Below are 12,511 nucleotides of genomic sequence, written 5' to 3'. Positions count from 1 at the left end.
TTTAGATCTACATCTCCAAGCAGCGAAACGTGATTCGGTTGTAATCAAAATAGCTAGCCATTTGTCAAACATAAGCCTTCCGCACCTCCACCACTTCTACTCCACATCACCTTTCCTATTACTCGAAAAATCCAGAAAACGAGAACTCCTTCTGAAAACCGGATGTTATAAAACTCTCAAGTATCATGGCAAAGGTCTTGAAAAAGTTTACCGGCTAAAAGTTTCTCGAGATGAAGTCTCCAAAAAAATAATAAAAAAATAAAATATATATATATATATATATATATATATATATATATATATATATATATATATATATATATATATATATATATATATATATATATATATATATATATATATATATATATATATATATATATAAGAGAAACGCCGAAGAGAACTCGCCCGAAAATGATTATCAAATAAAGTTCAAAAGTGCTTCTCAAAATACTTCAGCACTCCAGTCTATCCGAATAAAAGTCTGTATAAAGACTACATTACCCTTTATCTCACCCCTCAAAAACAACTTCACTACCACTCCAAAATTCCTTTTCCATCATTGACAAATGACCCATAAAGCTGAGATTACTACCGTTCTCGCATTAGCAGCAAGGATTTGAGTCTTTATCAAGCCTATGACGATGGGTGCAGCATGACTGGCTATGAGCGTTTTCATTTCTTAGATCTATAGGGAACCCTAAACACTTGAGTGATTGAGTGACTCGTGAAAGCTAGCCTATGTCATGTAACCTCCTCGCATGCTTGCAGAGATAATTTCAATCCTAACATAGATGACTCACCTTATCTTTTGCTCTTATAATAAAAGCAAACCGTTTAGGCTATTAGAAAAGAAACGTCAAAAAGATTCTTAAGGAAATGAGAGTTTGCTTGAGGACAAGCAAAGTCTAAGTGTGGGATATTTGATATCGGCTAAAAAATCACGTTTTCACCCCGGTATTAAGGCCCAAAAACAAGAAAGATTAGAACTTTGTCGGAAAAATACCCACTTCGTCAGTTAGAATTGAAGAACAAGTAATTACGAAGGCGGTGCAAAAAGAATCAAGAGAATCGGAGCTAAAACGAAGATTCTAGAGCAAAAACGGTGAAAGACAAGAAATCAAGTTACGATCCAGTGAATCAAGGCTGACCAGCACCAAAAAAGGCATGTCGTACGGCTTGCATACGGCTTGCCAGTATGGGGTACAGCCTGCCAAACGGTCCAGCAAATAGCCCCAAGAAACGGGCTGCCAAGCAAACGGCTTGCCAAATACGGCCTGCCAAACGGCTTACCATACGGCTTGCTAGCCGTTTGCAGAGCATGGTGTTTCTTTTTGGGGAAAACTTGGACAACTTCGTCCAATCTTCAATATCGTAAACGTCAACATCTTCAAATGATTTTTTTCCCCGTCGACGTACGATTTCCAGTCGTACTCAGCTCGGCCCCAGTAGTGAACGTCAAGAGATAGTTTGGTGGAAGACATTGTGTTTTGATAAAATGTAGAAGTGTATGTGTTTTGATAAAATGTGAGATGTTTTGTATGTGTATGTCTGTATATATAGAGAGAAAGAAAACAGATATCTCGTATATATCCGTTGCAAAACCTGCCCAAGTACACGAATCAAACGAGCACGCGTACAAAACACAAGTGCAAGCTTGAAGCACGCTGTCGAAATTTTGGCAAACAAGCCGCGTTACGGCGTGCGTGTTGGCATGTTCGGTCGATTTGTGCCGCAGCACGCTAGCGTTAAACATGGTCTTAAGTTACGTTGGTTTTGCCATATGATTGACTAGATTGGAATTACTATTTGAAACGATTATACATATTGATCTTTAGACCTAATAATAAAATAATAATAATAATAATAATAATAATAATAATAATAATAATAATAATAATAATAATAATAATAATAATAATAATAATAATAATAATAATAATAATAATAATAATTAAAATTAACAATTAATGTGGTTATATTTGAAACACAAATAACAGTAAATTATTGTAGTAAATGACTACCTCATAAACTTATGACATTAAGTACGGATGATTATTGTTAAGTTTATCTAATATCTAGATTTTTTTTTTTGCGAAAAAAGATATATATATATATATATATATATATGGAAGAGTACCACAACAACATAAAATGAAAGTGGCTTATAAAGCCAAACAAAACATACAAGAATGAAAGAAGTTTAAAGATATGCTTAAAGATACAAAAGAAAAGGGTTAATATTACAACTACCTTTATGATTAATATCTAGATTTTTAGCTATCTAATATCTAGATAACTAAAAAATTGCAAATACCGCCAACGAAGCATTGCTTCAACGGCATCCCCTCACCTTGTGTGTTAGGCTGGGGGTTAGGTCATGAGTTCGATGTAGTGACCCGAACTTTTCCATGTTTATATATATATATTAAATGAAATTGTTATTTACATGATTAAGTGTTTCCAACATGTCAAGCAATCAAACTTGCTAAGACTTGATTAATTGAAATAGGTTTCATATAGACAATTGACCACCCAAGTTGACCGGTGATTCACGAACGTTAAAACTTGTAAAAACTATACGATGACATATATATGGTTATATATATAGTTAACATGATTTTATTATAAGTATGTATCTCATTAGGTATTGTAACAATGAGTTATATACATAAAAATGAGACTATTAATTTAAGAAACTCGAAAACGATATATATAACGATTATCGTTATAACAACGTCTTACTAGGTACATATGAATCATATTAAGATATTGATACACTTGGTTAATTATGTTAAATGATAAGTAAATATATTATTAAGTGTATTAACAATGAAATACATATGTAAAAATAAGACTACTAACTTAATGATTTCGAAACGAGACATATATGTAACGATTATCGTTGTAACGGCATTTAACTGCATATATATCATACTAAGATATATTATATATCATAATATCATGATAATATAACAATTTAACATCTCATTTGTTATAATAAACAATGGGTTAACAACATTCAACAAGATCGTTAACCTAAAGGTTTCAAAACAACATTTACATGTAACGACTAACGATGACTTAACGACTCAGTTAAAATGTATATACATGTAGTGTTTTAATATGTATTCATACACTTTTGAAAGACTTCAAGACACTTATCAAAATACTTCTACTTAACAAAAATGATTACAATTACATCCTCGTTCAGTTTCATCAACAATTCTACTCGTATGCACCCGTATTCGTACTCGTACGGTACACAGCTTTTAGATGTATGTACTATTGGTATATACACTCCAATGATCAGCTCTTAGCAGCCCATGTGAGTCACCTAACACATGTGGGAACCATCATTTGGCAACTAGCATGAAATATCTCATAAAATTACAAAAATATGAGTAATCATTCATGACTTATTTACATGAAAACAAAATTACATATCCTTTATATCTAATCCATACACCAATGACCAAAAACACCTACAAACACTTTCATTCTTTAATTGTATTCATCTAATTGATCTCTCTCAAGTTCTATCTTCAAGTTCTAAGTGTTCTTCATAAATTCCAAAAGTTCTAGTTTCATAAAATCAAGAATACTTCCAAGATTGCAAGTTTACTTCCAAGTTTTCTAAATCCATTCCAAGTAATCATCCAAGATCAAGAAACCTTTGTTACTTACAGTAGGTTATCTTTCTAATACAAGGTAATAATCATATTCAAACTTTAATTCAATTTCTATAACTATAACAATCTTATTTCGAGTGGAAATCTTACTTGAAATTGTTTTCGTGTCATTATTCTGCTTCAAGAACTTTCAAGCCATCCAAGGATCCTTTGAAGCTAGATCTATTTTTCTCATTTCCAGTAGGTTTATCCAAGGAACTTGAGGTAGTAATGATGTTCATAACATCATTCGATTCATACATATAAAGCTATCTTATTCGAAGGTTTAAACTTGTAATCACTAGAACATAGTTTAGTTAATTCTAAACTTGTTCGCAAATAAAAGTTAATCCTTCTAACTTGAATTTTAAAATCAACTAAACACATGTTCTATATCTATATGATATGCTAACTTAATGATTTAAAACCTGGAAACACGAAAAACACCGTAAAACCGGATTTACGCCGTCGTAGTAACACCGCGGGCTGTTTTGGGTTAGTTAATTAAAAACTATGATAAACTTTGATTTAAAAGTTGTTATTATGGGAAAATGATTTTTATTATGATAATGAAACTATATCCAAAAATTATGGTTAAACTCAAAGTGGAAGTATGTTTTCTAAAATGGTCATCTAGACGTCGTTCTTTCGACTGAAATGACTACCTTTACAAAAACGACTTGTAACTTATTTTTCCGACTATAAACCTATACTTTTTCTGTTTAGATTCATAAAATAGAGTTCAATATGAAATCATAGCAATTTGATTCACTCAAAACGGATTTAAAATGATGAAATTATGGGTAAAACAAGATTGGATAATTTTTCTCATTTTAGCTACGTGAAAATTGGTAACAAATCTATTCCAACCATAACTTAATCAACTTGTATTGTATATTATGTAATCTTGAGATACCATAGATACGTATACAATGTTTCGACCTATCATGTCGACACATCTATATATATTTCGGAACAACCATAGACACTCTATATGTGAATGTTGGAGTTAGCTATACAGGGTTGAGGTTGATTCCAAAATATATATAGTTTGAGTTGTGATCAATACTGAGATACGTATACACTAGGTCGTGGATTGATTCAAGATAATATTTATCGATTTATTTCTGTACATCTAACTGTGGACAACTAGTTGTAGGTTACTAACGAGGACAGCTGACTTAATAAACTTAAAACATCAAAATATATTAAAAGTGTTGTAAATATATTTTGAACATACTTTGATATATATGTATATATTGTGAAAGTGAGTTATGGTCTCACTTTTAAAATCTAATATTTTTTGGATGAGAATACATGCAGGTTTTATAAATGATTTACAAAATAGACACAAGTACGTGAAACTACATTCTATGGTTGAATTATCGAAATCGAATATGCCCCTTTTTATTAAGTCTGGTAATCTAAGAATTAGGGAACAGACACCCTAATTGACGCAAATCCTAAAGATAGATCTATTGGGCCTAACAAACCCCATCCAAAGTACCAGATGCTTTAGTACTTCGAAATTTATATCATATCCGAAGGGTGTCCCGGAATGATGGGGATATTCTTATATATATGCATCTTGTTAATGTCGGTTACTAGGTGTTCACCATATGAATGATTTTTATCTCTATGTATGGGATGTGTATTGAAATATGAAATCTTGTGGTCTATTGTTACGATTTGATATGTATAGGTTAAACCTATAACTCACCAACATTTTTGTTGACGTTTAAAGCATGTTTATTCTCAGGTGAATACTAAGAGCTTCCGCTGTTGCATACTAAAATAAAGACAAGATTTGGAGTCCATGTTTGTATGATATTGTGTAAAAACTGCATTCAAGAAACTGATTTCGATGTAACATATTTGTATTGTAAACTATTATGTAATGGTCGTGTGTAAACAGGATATTTTAGATTATCATTATTTGTTAATCTACGTAAAGCTTTTTAAACCTTTATTTATGAAATAAAGGTTAAGGTTTGTTTTAAAAATGAATGCAGTCTTTGAAAAACGTCTCATATAGAGGTCAAAACCTCGCAACGAAATCAATTAATATGGAACGTTTTTAATCAATAAGAACGGGACATTTCAGTTGGTATCAGAGCGTTGGTCTTAGAGAACCAGAATTTTGCATTAGTGTGTCTTATCAAGTTTGTTAGGATGCATTAGTGAGTCTGGACTTCGACCGTGTTTACTTGAAAAATGATTGCTTAACAAATTTTGTTGGAAACTATATATTTTTAACATGTGAATATTATGTGATATATTAATCTCTTAACGCGTTTGATATTATGTGATAGATGTCTATCTCTAGAACAAGTCCCATTGACTCACCTAATAATAATGAAGAGTCAAATGTAAATTGGAATGATTCGTGGACTGATTCACAAGTTCCCGAAGAGGAACCGGAAGAAGAGTCAGAACCGGAAGAAGAGTCACAACTGACTCACCTAATATTGGGAGGATTACCAATTCTCCGATGAATCGGATTCCGACGAGAATTCCGATGATGTTATAGAAATTACCCCAACTGAATTTAAAAAGGCAAAAGAAAATAATAAGGGAAAGGGCATAAAAATAGAGAAATCTAATTCCAACCCCGATGAACTTTATATATATCGTCAACCCCCGAAGCCCTTAAGTTGTAACAATGACCCGGGAACCTCTAAACCACCAGGTTTTTCTAAACCAATGTGGAAAACGACGGCTCGTATTAGGGGAACATCATATATCCCTAGAAACTTGGCAAAACGAACCAAAACCGAAGAAGAAGAAATGAGCGAGTTGGAATAAGATAGTTGTATTCGTGTGGTGTAATATATGTAATATAGTGTGCTTATGCTTTATGATATATGTAAAAATTGCTTGTATTAATAAGTAATTTTTTTTATGAATCTAACTCTTGTCTATTTTACAGTTTAAAAACACAAAATGGATAGACAACCCAATATTTTAAAAGACCTACCCGGAGACATGATTGATGAAATCTTGTCTAGAGTCGGTCAGAATTCCTCGGCACAACTATTTACGGCGAAATCAGTTTGTAAGACATTCGAAGAACGTTCCAAGAATGTCTTGGTTTATAAGAGACTTTCGTTTGAAAGATGGGGGATATCACATTGGGAAACCCATAAGTTACGATGTGTTTACTTTGACGCATATATTGCGGGGAACCCAAATGCTATTGTACGCAACGGGTTAAGAAATTATTTTGACTCAATGTATCCGAATATAGGACTTCATGATTTAGAAAAAGCGGCTAACATGCAACATAAAGAAGCATGCTATGCTTACGGGTTAGTAATGTTCGCTTATCACCAAAGTGAGAACAAGAACATCGGGCTACAACTATTAAACAAAATGTTCCCACAAGTAACGGAGTCGGTAATTGGGGTAAGAAATGAGGTTTTTAGATTGTTACGGGACTGTTGGACATTACGTAACCCTCGTCCCTTTGACGACGTTACAACACGCTGTCTTATCAACGGCCATAACAGTTATGTTCCACAAGACCAAGGATGGGAAGTAGTCCTAGTAAAACCAGAATGCATGACTTGTTTCTGGATGTATGAATTACGTGTCTTTATTGCCTTTGCTGAATGACTTGTGTACTAGCTAGAATTATCTTCACAACTATCTTGTATCAAAGTTATTGTGTGCTATATTTCATGCTTTATGTAAAATAAGCGGTATTGTAAGTTTGTAAAATATTGTATAAAAGTTTGAACGCGAAATATTATTATAATCAGTTTTTCATATAGAATTGTAGTAGTTGAATTGTATATTAGCTACTAAGTATGAACTTAACGGGTAGGTACTACCCGAATTTAAACTTATAAAACGCTAATATGAAGAAAAAGCTTTTATAAATGAGTTCATATTATGCTACGAAATACTATTAACTACTCTTAATATTCTGTATGATTAACTTGTTCCATTTGACTATTTTGAACGAAATGGCACCGACTACTCGACACACCGTGAATATGAATGAAGAGGAATTTCGTACTTTTCTAGCTTCAAACATAGCCGCAGTACAGGCTGCGCTACATACCAACAATAACCTTGGATCTAGCAGTACAGGAAATCGTGTAGGATGCACCTACAAAGAATTCACTGCCTGCAAACCTTTGGAATTTAATAGAACCGAAGGACCGATCGGATTGAAACGGTGGACCGAGAAGGTTGAATCGGTGTTTGCCATAAGTAAGTGTACTGAAGAGGACAAAGTGAAGTACGCTACGCATACTTTCACAGGTTCTGCGTTAACATGGTGGAATACCTATCTAGAGCAAGTGGGACGAGACGATGCGTACGCACTACCGTGGTCAGCATTCAAGCACTTGATGAACGAGAAGTACCGTCCCAGAACCGAGGTCAATAAGCTCAAGACAGAACTTAGAGGGTTATGAACCCAAGGATTTGATATTACCACATACGAAAGACGATTCACAGAATTGTGCCTATTGTGTCCGGGAGCGTTCGAAGATGAGGAAGAGAAGATCGACGCGTTTGTGAAAGGATTACCGGAAAGAATCCAAGAAGATATAAGTTCACACGAGCCCGCCTCCATATAACAGGCATGTAGAATGGCTCACAAACTAGTGAACCAGATTGAGGAAAGAATTAAAGAACAGACGGCTGAAGAGGCCAATGGGAAGCAAGTCAAAAGAAAGTGGGAGGAAAACGGTGATAAGAATCACCAATACAACAACAACAGCAATTACAATAATAATCGCAACAATTATCCCAACAATCGCAACATCAATCGCAACTACAACAAACGGCCCAACAACAACAACAACAACAACAACAACAACAACAACAACAACAACAACAACAACAACAACAACAACAACAACAACAGCAGCAACTACAATAATCATCCCAACAACAATAACAACTGCAACAACAACAACAATCGGAAGCAGCTATGCCAAAGGTGTGAAAAGTATCACTCGGGGTTCTGCACCAAATTTTGCAACAAGTGTAAAAGAAATGGTCATAGCGCGGTGAAGTGTGAGGTCTACGGACCAGGGGTTAACAGAACGAAAGGAATAAATGGTGTCGGATCGAGTAATGGCGGAGCAAGTAGTGTCGGAGCAAGTTATGCCAATGTAGTTTGTTATAAATGTGGAAAACTGGGCCACATTATTAGAAATTGCCCGAACCAGGAGAACACGAATGGACAAGGCCGCGGAAGAGTTTTCAATATTAATGCGGCAGAGGCACAGGAAGACCCGGAGCTTGTTACGGGTACGTTTCTTATTGACAATAAATCTGCTTACGTTTTATTTGATTCGGGTGCGGATAGAAGCTATATGAGTAGAGATTTTTGTGCTAAATTAAGTTGTCCATTGACGCCGTTGGATAGTAAATTTTTACTCGAATTAGCAAACGGTAAATTAATTTCAGCAGATAATATATGCCGGAATCAAGAAATTAAACTGGGTAGCGAAATATTTAAGATTGATTTGATACCAGTAGAGTTAGGGAGTTTTGATGTAATAGTTGACATGGACTGGCTGAAGAAGGTGAAAGCAGAGATCGTATGTTATAAAAATGCAATTCGCATTGTACGAGAAGAAGGAGAACCCTTAATGGTGTACGGAGAAAAGGGCAACATGAAGCTACATCTTATTAGTAATTTGAAGGCACAAAAACTAATAAGAAAAGGTTGCTATGCTGTTCTAGCACACGTCGTGAAAGTAAAAACTGAAGAAAAGAGCATCAATGATGTTCCCGTCGCAAAAGAATTTCCCGATGTATTTCCGAAAGAATTACCGGGACTACCTCCACATCGATCTGTTGAATTTCAAATAGATCTTGTACCAGGAGCTGCACCAATAGCTCGTGCTCCTTATAGACTCGCACCCAGCGAGATGAAAGAACTGCAAAGCCAACTGCAAGAACTATTAGAACGTGGTTTCATTCGACCAAGCACATCACCATGGGGAGCTCCTGTTTTGTTTGTCAAGAAGAAGGATGGTACATTTAGGTTGTGTATTGACTACAGAGAGTTGAACAAACTTACCATCAAAAACCGTTATCCACTGCCGAGAATTGACGACTTATTTGATCAACTACAAGGCTCGTCGGTTTATTTGAAGATCGATTTACGTTCTGGATATCATCAAATGCAAGTAAAGGAGGATGATATTCCAAAAACTGCTTTTAGGATGCGTTATGGTCATTACGAGTTTATGGTTATGCCGTTTAGATTGACTAACGCACCAGCTGTGTTCATGGACCTTATGAACCGAGTGTGTGGGCCATATCTTGACAAGTTTGTCATTGTTTTCATCGATGACATACTTATTTACTCAAAGAATGATCAAGAGCACGAAGAACATTTGAGAAAAGTGCTAGAAGTATTGAGGAAAGAAAAACTGTACGCTAAGTTTTCAAAGAGTGCATTTTGGTTGGAAGAAGTTCAATTCCTCTTTCACATAGTGAACAAAGAAGGTATCCAGGTGGACCCGGCAAAGATCGAAACCGTTGAAAAGTGGGTAACCTTAAAAAACTTCGAAGCATATACGTCAATTTTTAGGATTGGCTGGTTATTACAAAAGATTCATCCAAGATTTCTCCAAAATAGCAAAACCCTTGACTGCATTAACGCATAAAGGGAAGAAATTTGAATGGAAGGATGAACAAGAAAAGGCGTTTCAATTATTGAAGAAAAAGCTAACTACGGAACCTATATTGTCATTGCCTGAAGGGAATGATGATTTTGTGATTTATTGTGACGCATCAAAGCAAGGTCTCGGTTGTGTATTAATGCAACGGACGAAGGTGATTGCTTATGCGTCTAGACAATTAAAGATTCACGAGCAAAATTATACGACGCATGATTTGGAATTAGGCGCGGTTGTTTTTGCATTAAAGACTTGGAGGCACTACTTATATGGGGTCAAAAGTATTATATATACCGACCACAAAAGTCTTCAACACATATTTAATCAGAAACAACTGAATATGAGGCAGCGTAGGTGGATTGAATTGTTGAATGATTACGACTTTGAGATTCGTTACCACCCGGGGAAGGCAAATGTGGTAGCCGACGCCTTGAGCAGAAAGGACAGAGAACCCATTCGAGTAAAATCTATGAATATAATGATTCACACTAACCTTACTACTCAAATAAAGGAGGCGCAACAAGGAGTTTTAAAAGAGGGAAATTTAAAGGATGAAATACCCAAAGGATCGGAGAAGCATCTTAATATTCGGGAAGACGGAACCCGGAATAGGGCTGAAAGAATTTGGGTACCAAAATTTGGAGATATGAGAGAAATGGTACTTAGAGAAGCTCATAAAACCAGATACTCAATACATCCTGGAACAGGGAAAATGTACAAGGATCTCAAGAAACATTTTTGGTGGCCGGGTATGAAAGCCGATGTTGCTAAATACGTAGGAGAATGTTTGACGTGTTCTAAGGTCAAAGCTGAGCATTAGAAACCATCAGGTCTACTTCAACAACCCGAAATCCCGGAATGGAAATGGGAAAATATTACCATGGATTTCATCACTAAATTGCCAAGGACTGCAAATGGTTTTGATACTATTTGGGTAATAGTTGATCGTCTCACCAAATCAGCATACTTCCTGCCAATAAGAGAAGATGACAAGATGGAGAAGTTAGCACGACTGTATTTGAAGGAAGTCGTCTCCAGACATGGAATACCAATCTCTATTATCTCTGATAGGGATGGCAGATTTATTTCAAGATTCTGGCAGACATTACAGCAAGCATTAGGAACTCGTCTAGACATGAGTACTGCCTATCATCCACAAACTGATGGACAGAGCGAAAGGACGATACAAACGCTTGAAGACATGCTACGAGCATGTGTTATTGATTTCGGAAACAGTTGGGATCGACATCTACCGTTAGCAGAATTTTCCTACAACAACAGCTACCATTCAAGCATTGAGATGGCGCCGTTTGAAGCACTTTATGGTAGAAAGTACAGGTCTCCGATTTGTTGGAGTGAAGTGGGGGATAGACAGATTACGGGTCCGGAGATAATACAAGAAACTACCGAGAAAATCATCCAAATTCAACAAAGATTGAAAATCGCCCAGAGTCGACAAAAGAGCTATGCGGACAGTAAAAGAAAAGATATAGGGTTTGAAATTGGAGAAATGGTCATGCTTAAGGTTTCACCTTGGAAAGGCGTTGTTCGATTTGGTAAATGGGGGAAACTAAATCCAAGGTACATTGGACCATTCAAGATTATAGATCGTGTCGGACTAGTAGCTTACCAACTGAAGCTACCTCAACAACTCGCGGCTGTACATAACACTTTCCACGTCTCAAATTTGAAGAAATGTTTTGCTAAAGAAGATTCACTATTCCGTTGGACGAAATCCAAATCAATGAAAAACTTCAATTCATTGAAGAACCCGTCGAAATAATGGATCGTGAGGTTAAGAGACTTAAACAAAACAAGATACCGATTGTTAAGGTTCGATGGAATGCTCGTAGAGGACCCGAGTTCACCTGGTAGCGTGAAGATCAGATGAAGAAGAAATACCCGCATTTATTTCCAGAAGATACGTCAATACCTCCAACTGCTTAAAATTTCGGGACGAAATTTATTTAACGGGTAGGTACTGTAGTGACCCGAACTTTTCCATGTTTATATATATATTAAATGAAATTGTTATTTACATGATTAAGTATTTCCAACATGTTAAGCAATCAAACTTGTTAAGACTTGATTAATTGAAATAGGTTTCATATAGACAATTGACCACCCAAGTTGACCGGTGATTCACGAACGTTAAAACTTGTAAAAACTATACGATGACATATATATATG

The sequence above is a fragment of the Rutidosis leptorrhynchoides genome, chromosome 8 (assembly GCF_046630445.1).
Source record: "Rutidosis leptorrhynchoides isolate AG116_Rl617_1_P2 chromosome 8, CSIRO_AGI_Rlap_v1, whole genome shotgun sequence".
Taxonomy (NCBI): Eukaryota; Viridiplantae; Streptophyta; class Magnoliopsida; order Asterales; family Asteraceae; genus Rutidosis; species Rutidosis leptorrhynchoides.
The sequence above is the reverse complement of the archived record's forward strand: the minus strand, read 5'-3'. Positions refer to the sequence as shown.